This window comes from Chaetodon auriga, chromosome 5 (genome assembly GCF_051107435.1).
Source record: "Chaetodon auriga isolate fChaAug3 chromosome 5, fChaAug3.hap1, whole genome shotgun sequence".
In the NCBI taxonomy this organism is placed as follows: Eukaryota; Metazoa; Chordata; class Actinopteri; order Chaetodontiformes; family Chaetodontidae; genus Chaetodon; species Chaetodon auriga.
In genome coordinates, this window is record NC_135078.1 from 25406886 (window position 1) to 25415828 (window position 8943).

The 8943-nt window shown below is 43.9% G+C and overlaps 1 long non-coding RNA gene across 1 annotated transcript in view; it reads left to right on the plus strand.

The window, feature by feature from the left end:
• The window catches only part of LOC143320783 (uncharacterized), a 38812-nt gene extending 31733 nt beyond the window's left edge, over positions 1–7079 (plus strand). Inside the window, exons 3-4 of the long non-coding RNA XR_013077183.1 lie at positions 2255–2351; positions 6776–7079. This is a non-coding gene — a long non-coding RNA (uncharacterized LOC143320783). The remainder of the gene's footprint in view (positions 1–2254; positions 2352–6775) is intronic.
• Positions 7080–8943: the final 1864 nt, after the last annotated feature.

Below are 8943 nucleotides of genomic sequence, written 5' to 3' on the forward strand. Positions count from 1 at the left end.
CTTTTTTTTCTCCAGCATATGTGCAGACACTGAGCACTGCCATACTGGAGAATATGAAAGGGAGGGCAAAAGAGAGCACGGATGGGAGGGGACGCGTCATAAAAGATTAACCCTTTCACTTCCTTGTCTCAGAGTAGAGGATTTGATGTGCCTTTTTTTTATTGGAAATATTACTTGATATACAGTAAAACAGACTTTTGTAGGGGAATAATAAATGATTTCTTCTCTAAATCAAAGGCTTCTATGACTGCCTGCTGGTGCAAAGTGTTTCTTCGGATTGATAGGTATTTACCTTTGAGAGCTTTAGGTGCACTGACTGTGTTATGTGCACGTTTACACATCTATATTCACCTCAGTGACACTGGGCGCAGGCCAATAGAGTGAGTGCTATTAAGTAGAGTGTGCGAGCGTGTGTGTGTGTGTGTGTGTGTGTGTCAGTGCGGATGTGTGCCGATTGAGGGTTTGCCCACATTAAACCATTAAAGCAAGTGCATTGTTGAATTATTGATAATGGCTAATGAAAAGGATCAGATCAGGATAAACTACAGGCTTAACCATAGCCCTGGGCTAGCACACACACACACACACACACACACACAGACAGACAAGCACACACACCCAGAGCATCATTCATTTCCTCTGTTCGACATCTATTTTAGGTTTTCTGAGACAAGCTTCAAACTGGCACTGGCTCTGTCTATATGTCACTCTTCATTGTTCCATCCGTGTCACATTACAACCCACTGAAGTTAAGAGCAATGCGGGCCCCAACACGGCCCCGACACTGGGACAAGATAGCTGCTGTGTGCTTCCAGGCCTCCCCGGCTGACGAGCACAGAGCCTTTTTGTGGCTGAGCCGGTTTTTCAGGGAGAATAAGGGACAGGGATTCAGTTTTGGGGGGAAGGGGATAGAGAATGGGGGTTGAGGGTTTGGGGCTGGGGATGGGGGTGGGCGGCGGGGGCCTCGGCGCCAGCCCCTCTGAAGCGCTCAGCATCCCCCCGCTTTTGGGATGGCGGATGTGTCTGGGGGTATCCATGACAACACTGCTGCATGCCAGGGACATAGCACGGCAACATGGCCAAGTAGAGTTGGTGTCTGTGTGTGTGTGAGTGTGTGTGTGTGTGTGTGTGTGTGCAGATCCATTAGGGCCCACATATCTTGGTGACATTAATATTCACTCAGTCAGACAGGAAAGCTGCTGCAGTCTCAATCAGGTTGCTGTTAGACAGGCATGTATCGCAGACACCTTTATTTCAGCCTTTCTCTCAGAGGCTCAACATGAGCCCACAGTATAAATACTCTCCTGTAAGTGAATATAAGCCCGTTTCTGTAGTTTGACACAGTTTTCAAGGAAAACACCTTCTCGCTAATGGTTCGGCATGGCACAGTTTTATGCTTGGACTATATATTATATACTTTCACAGACACAGAGAGGTGCACCCTCACATTCACTCAGGTCATGAAGCACAGGTCAGGACTCTCTTACTGTCTAACAAACATGCACACACACACACACACACACACACTCGCGCATACACACAGACTCACACGATCACACTCTTAGCTCTTGCACAGATCAAGCTGTGTTATAATAATCCCATCTGGGACGGCCTGGATTCTCACTCAGAAAGTACCCACATAATGATGCTCTGATGAGTTCCTGTGTGTGTGTGTGTGTGTGTGTGTGTGTGTGTGTGTGTGTGTGAGAGAGAGAGAAAGAGAGAGAGAGAGAGAATGGAAGGTGCTTTATGTGTCACGGGTTCCATACTGTTTTATATTTTAAACCCATATCCTTGCCTACACACACGCACACAAACACACACGCACATGCTCACACACACATGCATGGAAAGTCAAACTCGGATCCTGTGGGGGTGTATTTTTAACCCCGGCTGCCTGTGCATTTGCTGAGGGGTTAAAGGCCTGAATGGTGAATCAAGTAAATAATTCACAATAGCTGAAACTCTTTCGATGTAACCTCGGAATGAATGGGGGAGGGAGACCAAAGAGACTGACTACATGGTGGCACACAGTAGTCTAGTCCAATCCTACTTAGTGTTTCGACTTTCCTTACAAGGCATAGACAAACAAGTAGGTCAAAAAGCAATACCCAATAAGCCATAAAGGACTCTCATCATCCAGTAAAGACTGATTCCATGCACGGTCTGTGAAATGTGAGCAGCAATGTTCCATGTTTATCTACCGCACGTATGCTATGTGGCACTAAACGCTATGCCTGTCCTGTGTTTTTAGGTTGGATGGAGACCTCGTATATCATGACCCCCACACAAATCATAAAGCCTGGAGTCTCCGTGCTAAAGACGTCAAGGATATTCAGCTGATCACAGAGGTGACTGCACTCTCTCCTTTCCAGCATTAGATGGGCTATATTTCACCAATTCCCTGCTATGGATCAGCAGTCTCTGCATCCCTTTTCTCAGAGACTTCTATATGAAAGTTCTGTAAGACATTTTGAGTGACATTGCTTCTGTCAAACGGCTGATTGAAGGAGACACAGGGAGAAATGCTGTGCTAATGAAATCGTCTGACCCACATCCTTTAGTGCTATCCATTTCTCCAAAGACACAGAAAGGGCATTTATACAGGTAAACCATGACTGGTCCCTGAAGTGAAAGAGGGTTTTTTCAGAAGGAAGAGGAGCATCCATTATTTACTATACTGGGGTTGCTAGACACTTAGGAGATAATGCAGTGCTTCAAGCATACAAAACATAGAGCCTCCTCGGTGCTGGGGAGGCCATTGTTGTGTGTTTTGAACATGTCTGTTTCCATCCATACTGACAGATGAAAAAGAATATGTCTCCCTAAGGTTCAGAAGCATGGACAGAGATAGATACAGAAAGTAGGAGAGGGGGAGAATGGGATGGTGCTGAGATGTGTTTGTGTGTGTGTCAGTCATATTTTTGTGCATGTTTGGTATTCATGTCTGTGCATTTGTGTACATGTGTGTCTATTTAGTCCCACAAGTCTCTCTGTTGGCATTGGTATGTACAGTAGGCTGTGTCCAAACCCACCCCAGTCTTATATTATATCATGTAAATGAAGCAGCGTTACTCATAGTGCAAGCGCACGTCCTATATGCGCACCTATATGTATGCATGCATGCATGTGTATGCATCATGTTTCTCAGTCTGGATTAGTAGTCCCTTCCAACTCTGATAGGCTTCAGTCGAGTCTTATTCTCTGCAGATCAGCAGCAGCATCAGTTGCCTCCTCATGGAGAGTGGAGGCATCTGACTGCAGTCTACTGGGAGTAGTTAGCAGAAGGAGAGCGAGGCATACAACTCCTCTACCCGATTATCAGACTCGGGGCAACACCAGGCACTACTTTCTGCCTTTATCTGTTTCCCAGGGGACACTTTGACATGAAATCCTTTTTTGTGGATGAGGGGAGACCTCTCCCAAAAAATTCTGTATTTTTCCGCATAAATGCGCATTGTGACGGAGAGCATGACAACTATCCATGTTTGTGAGTCTGGTCTGGGAAATCGGAGTCTATTGGCACTGAAGAATCCCCAAGATTAGAACGATAAAAGAATAATATAATTTTTTCATTGCACTTAAATTTTAGATATATTATTTATTGAGTTAATACTTTAAGGGATTTTTTTTTCCGTTTTCCACATTTTGGCAGTTGTTCCTTGTGACTAAGACAGGAGCATCAATCTTCAGCAGTTTCATTGCGAAGGCCCCAAGACAATGATATTGTTAGAAACAGAGTGTGTGGAGTGATGCAAAAATAGATGAGACCACCACCGATAACCGCCAGTTTGATTCACTTAAACTGGGTCAATCTGGCAGTTATAGTAAATTCATAGTGATTCTTTGCCCTCATTTCTAACACTGCAAATGGTTTGAATCACTAAGAAAAAAAAAAAAGTTGACTAAACTGCTAAGAGACGTGTTGCAGTGCCCTGTGGGTTGTCTGTAAAGCTCTATCTAGAGTTGTTTTCAATACAAATGTATCTCCACAGTGAACATAGTCAGGAAAATGTTATCTCTGATAGGAAGAAGGCCAAAACTATGAAAACATGTCCATGTTTATAAAGATACCTTGACACCAACTATCCTGTTTTGAGAAGCTCACTCGTGGAAAGCATGTTGTTATTTCCATCAGCTATTAAACTGTATATAAGTCAGAAGTACATGAGCATGTTACATTTCAGGCCACACCCCACTCATGATGTCACGCAGGTGTTTTGCTGTCCTGCTAAAAAACTACGAAGTTTAAAGGTCCAGTTTGTGTGATTTAGGGAGATCTGCTGGCAGAAATTGAATATAATATTCATAATTACGTTTTCACTATTGTACAGACACCTGAAAATAAGGAGAGTCATATTTCGGTTACCTTAGAATGAGGCCTTTGCAGCTGCACAGGAACCAGCAGGTCCTCTTCCACAGAGCCTCCCAGGTTGCACCGCCATGTTTCTGCAGTAGCCCTGAAAAGACAAACCAAACACTGGCTATAGAGTGTCTTTCACATTTGGCAGCCATTATAAATTCCACTCCCTGCTTGGAAGGTGATGGGCGAGGCGAGGGATACTCAGTTGGTTGCAACCTCACCTCTAGACGCCACTAAATGTTACACTGGTATACGGACATTTAGCAAAAATGAATGTTTTCCTCTGGGTTTGCGCCCTTTTTTCGATGCAAAATCTCTTTTTAAAAACTCAGATGCTCCAAAGTGATGATGTCACCACATCGATTCACGCACACCCATTGTTGCTTTGTGTAATGAGCGTAGATCTGAAACAACAACAATGGCGGACTCCTGGTTAGGTTACGTTTGGTTAGAGCTGCTCGTCCGTGTGCAACAAAGACGTTAAATAATTACAAATAATTCGCTGCTATTGTTTGTGTTTTCCTGTTCATGTTCATGTGTCTTCGTTTCACCCCAAAGTAAAATAAGCTCACTACACTCAGAATGTTCTTCTCTGGTATTTGACATATCGTTGATGTAGATGTTATCGCCACCTACTGGCCCGGCATGCTTGTTTGTGCGTTTGGAATCAGTTTTTATGTTCCGGTGTGTTTGGAGATATTTTGTAAAACGAAGGTCATTCAGACAGAAAACATCAAGGAAAATATCTGCTTTAAAAAATATCCATATGTGTGTGGTCAAGGCCTAAATGTCAGCAATTCTAGATGGGCAGGTTTGAGTGCAGGAAGCATGTCAGGTGATGGAATTTTCTCTATGCATAGCAAAACATCAGCTTCACCATCCACTGACTGATCCACGGTCAGAAATGCCACACACTGAAAAGTTGATGAACATTTTTGCAGCTATTTCAATTTTCAGTTGACTCAGAGTGTCAAATGCTTTGTTTGATGTAACCAGAATATCTGAAATACTGAGAGCCATCAGCAAAGCCCTGGACCCATGCACGCACACACGCACACACACACACACACACACCCACTGCGGACATCATCCTTATATAGGCATTAAACTGCAGTGTCAGCAGAGAAGATGAGGAGGATGCAGAGAGAGGCACATGTAGCTTTGACTAAGATCAGCTGCCACAGATAGACAGACAGGCCAGGCAGGCAGCTTTGCCCTTGAGGTGCTGTGAGCAGGCAGAGTGGTGTGCTTGAGTTGTCTGAATCCACCTCTCTTCATCTCTTGGAGCTGGTTTGAGTTTGGCTTTTGATGGTCCAGGGACCCTCTGCCAACCCTGAACTGTTCTGTCTTGTCAAGCAAACATCAGAGAAATTTGTTGAAGTAGACAGCCCAGCCAAAAAAGTACTTTTGGACATTCTGTATTCCTGGAAAAAGACTGAGGAGAGATGCAGGTTTATAGCAACCTGTGAGGGACACATCCACTTTTGAGAGATTTGTCTGACAGCATAAATCAGCCAGTACATTTAGAGTAAAGAAGAAGCACCTCCTGGAATCCTGAAAGGACATGTTGCTCTGCCTCTGTTGTTATGCAGACAATGACACCACAGACTGACGATTTCACTGAGCCAATCAGGCTTCCTTATTGTCTCCAATGACCCCAGCTGTTCTGTACAGCCTATACATTCGTATTGGCCCCAGAATACCTCCCGTGCTTGTCAGCGAGCTCTATAGTTTGTGGGAAATGCAATACCATAATGTCCTTCTGGAGGAAGGGAGTGTCAGGTATGGCAAGAGTAATGGAGGAAGGGCTGGAGGTGCAGGTAACCCAGGTTAGACCGGGTGTAAAGGGGATCCGATAAGGCGTTCCCCAGACCCTACAGTCTCCCAGTCTCCTCTATGAGAGAATAATAAGCAGCTGTAACCCTGAGACACTCCCAGGCCTGTGTCCTCAGCTACAAAAACCTTCGCTGGGCGTCTTATCAGGTTCTAAGGATATCACGTAAGACAATACATGTGAGAAGTGCAGGGGGAACAATGAGAGGAAAGTGCAGTGTGATATGAGGGGGACTAATGTCAGCGGCTATTGTTGAGGCCTTTGTCACCGTCAAGTACACCGGGAACTCACAGCTCACTGAACTCCTTTCATTCAAGGATCTCGCTTTGGGATGTGATGAAACTCTACAACAAGTGCTGTCCCTCATGCTTCAGCTGTGCACACAGAGGTTGTGTGTTTGTTACTGTAACTGACAGGTTGCTGGAGGAGCCTCACCAGCTGGGAATGATGATTTAGTCTCACTGGAAGTTTTTCATGGCGATTTGATTTGATGACATGTAATATTTGGTAAATAATCAGCTGAGGGTACTGGAATGTTTGTGAATTGTTTGAGTAATTTTAATATTTCTCTTTTTCAGGTAGATGAATCCTGATCAAGCGGAGAGGAGCTTCAAGATGTCCGCTGATAAACCTCACGTTACCCCGCTTGGAGCTGCGCCCTCTTCTTTGTTTCTCTGTTATCTGGTTATATAAGACAAAACTGACAAATCCTGTGACCTTGCACTAATATACCAATTAATTTATTTTTGTAATTTTGTACATGGGAGAATTTTATGGAAGAAAATATTTCACACGTTGAAACTTCTATTTATTTCTTGTAATTGATTGAGTCTAACAAGTATATTTTTTGACAGCTAAATAAAGGGATTTTTTTTCCTTCAAGAGATGTTTCAGTTGAGTTATTTTCTGCTTTCTGTGTAGTGCTTTGGTACTCCAGGTTAAGAACAATGTGCTTGACATAATTGGGTCCTATTTGGTTATGAAAAGAGCATGCGTGCTGATAAAAGCCGGCAGGGTGATCAAAGCTGCCGCGCGTCCTGATCAAAATCATACACCTGACACGGTTGTAGTCTGTGCAGGCAGACTTACGAAATGTGGGGAAACAGATTTCAGACAGTACCCAGAAGCCTCTCTGTTTAAAATCAGCTCCATTCCTGATTGTGTGCTTTTTTTGGTGTCCTGCTGCCTGTCTGTCAAATCAAATGCGCAAAATATGAAACAATTAAAAGCTAGAATGACACTATGCTTCTGTTCTACACCGAGTTATGTTGCCTTTTAAAGAAAAATAGAACAATTTGTCTTTTGTCTCCCTTCAAAGTTTCCCCAAAATTCTTCTTCTACGAGAAGGCTCAAAAGTAGGATCCATAAAATCTTTGACAAATTGTTTCTTATGGGCAAGAAGCCTAATTTTTCTCCCTTTTCTATCTTTCATTACTCTCCATTCATCTTTATGTGCCTCTCCATTTTCCCCTCTCCTTCCTAATCATATTAATTCTCTCCGTCCCTCCCCACTTAACATTCATTCTCACTATTTTTCTCACGCTTACTCCATCTTCATTTCCTCTACCAGCATCACTCTTCCCCTCTTTCCTCCGACCGTCTTTCAGTCCCGTCTGTCCCCGCTCGTCCTCCCCCGCCCTTGCCCATTCTCTCGCTACCTTTCTCTCTCTCCCTTGTCTTCCTCTCCCTCTCAGATGTCAGATCACAGTCTAGTCTTCGGCTTGCCCTGTCATCACATTTTTCACACAACCCCATCCCTTAATTGGGCCTGTATCATCATATCATATCATGTAGAATATCTGATCACAGCAAGAGATGAAAGATGGCCTCCACCTATTCCCTCACAGACAGACAGACACACACATATACTGTAGACTCATGCCAACACACAGCCACGCTCACACAAACACACACGTCAGCGGTCGTATGGGACGGGAATCTGAGCCGATGGTTCTGTCTGTGTACGTTTTTACACCTCATGTTTGCACCAAGTTGTCGATGTGATTGTTACAGCATGACAGGTGAGATGGTGTGTATTCCAAGAGTGTCCAATGATGTTTGTATCAACCGCTAGTGGCTTTTGTGATGAGACAAAGGATGCCCTGGAGCCAGCGGTGTCACATCTACAGGTAACTAGCAAAATAAAGGCAACATCAACAAAAAGTGTCTCAGGAGTGCTAAAATAGCTCCAACATGTCTTGGCGTCAACTTGAAGGCTGTAACACGAAATCTTGTGCAAGATATCCCGTCATTCGTGCAGCTGGCAGAGAATGCTCCACTTCAAAAACATACTGTAACAATTAGCTCTACAATGAAACACACAGCCGTGGGTTTCTGGTTTACACTGTGTTCATGTTCTCCGACGGCTACTTCCATCCAGAGAGGAAAAAATGGCAATGACAGACAAAACACCCACAAAGGCCTCATTCACAAGCATGTGCTGTGATGTCCTTCAGGTCTGTCATGATTGCCACACGGCTGCATAATCTTAATTTCTTCTCATATTCCAAACAATCAAATTTCTGTTGACAAAGCTGTATTAGCATTTTGCCATTTCCATCTCATTAAATCTTGATGATCACGCCGTTTTGGACAATGTCTATGAAAGGGCAAATGTTTGCGCTATATACCTGAAAACTAAGAATACGTTCATATCCACTGGTTCTTGTACCAGTTCGTATGTGTTGTCACACCGATAACGGGCAAAATTTAGCGACAGAAATGCTTCACCATAATGAAGGTGATC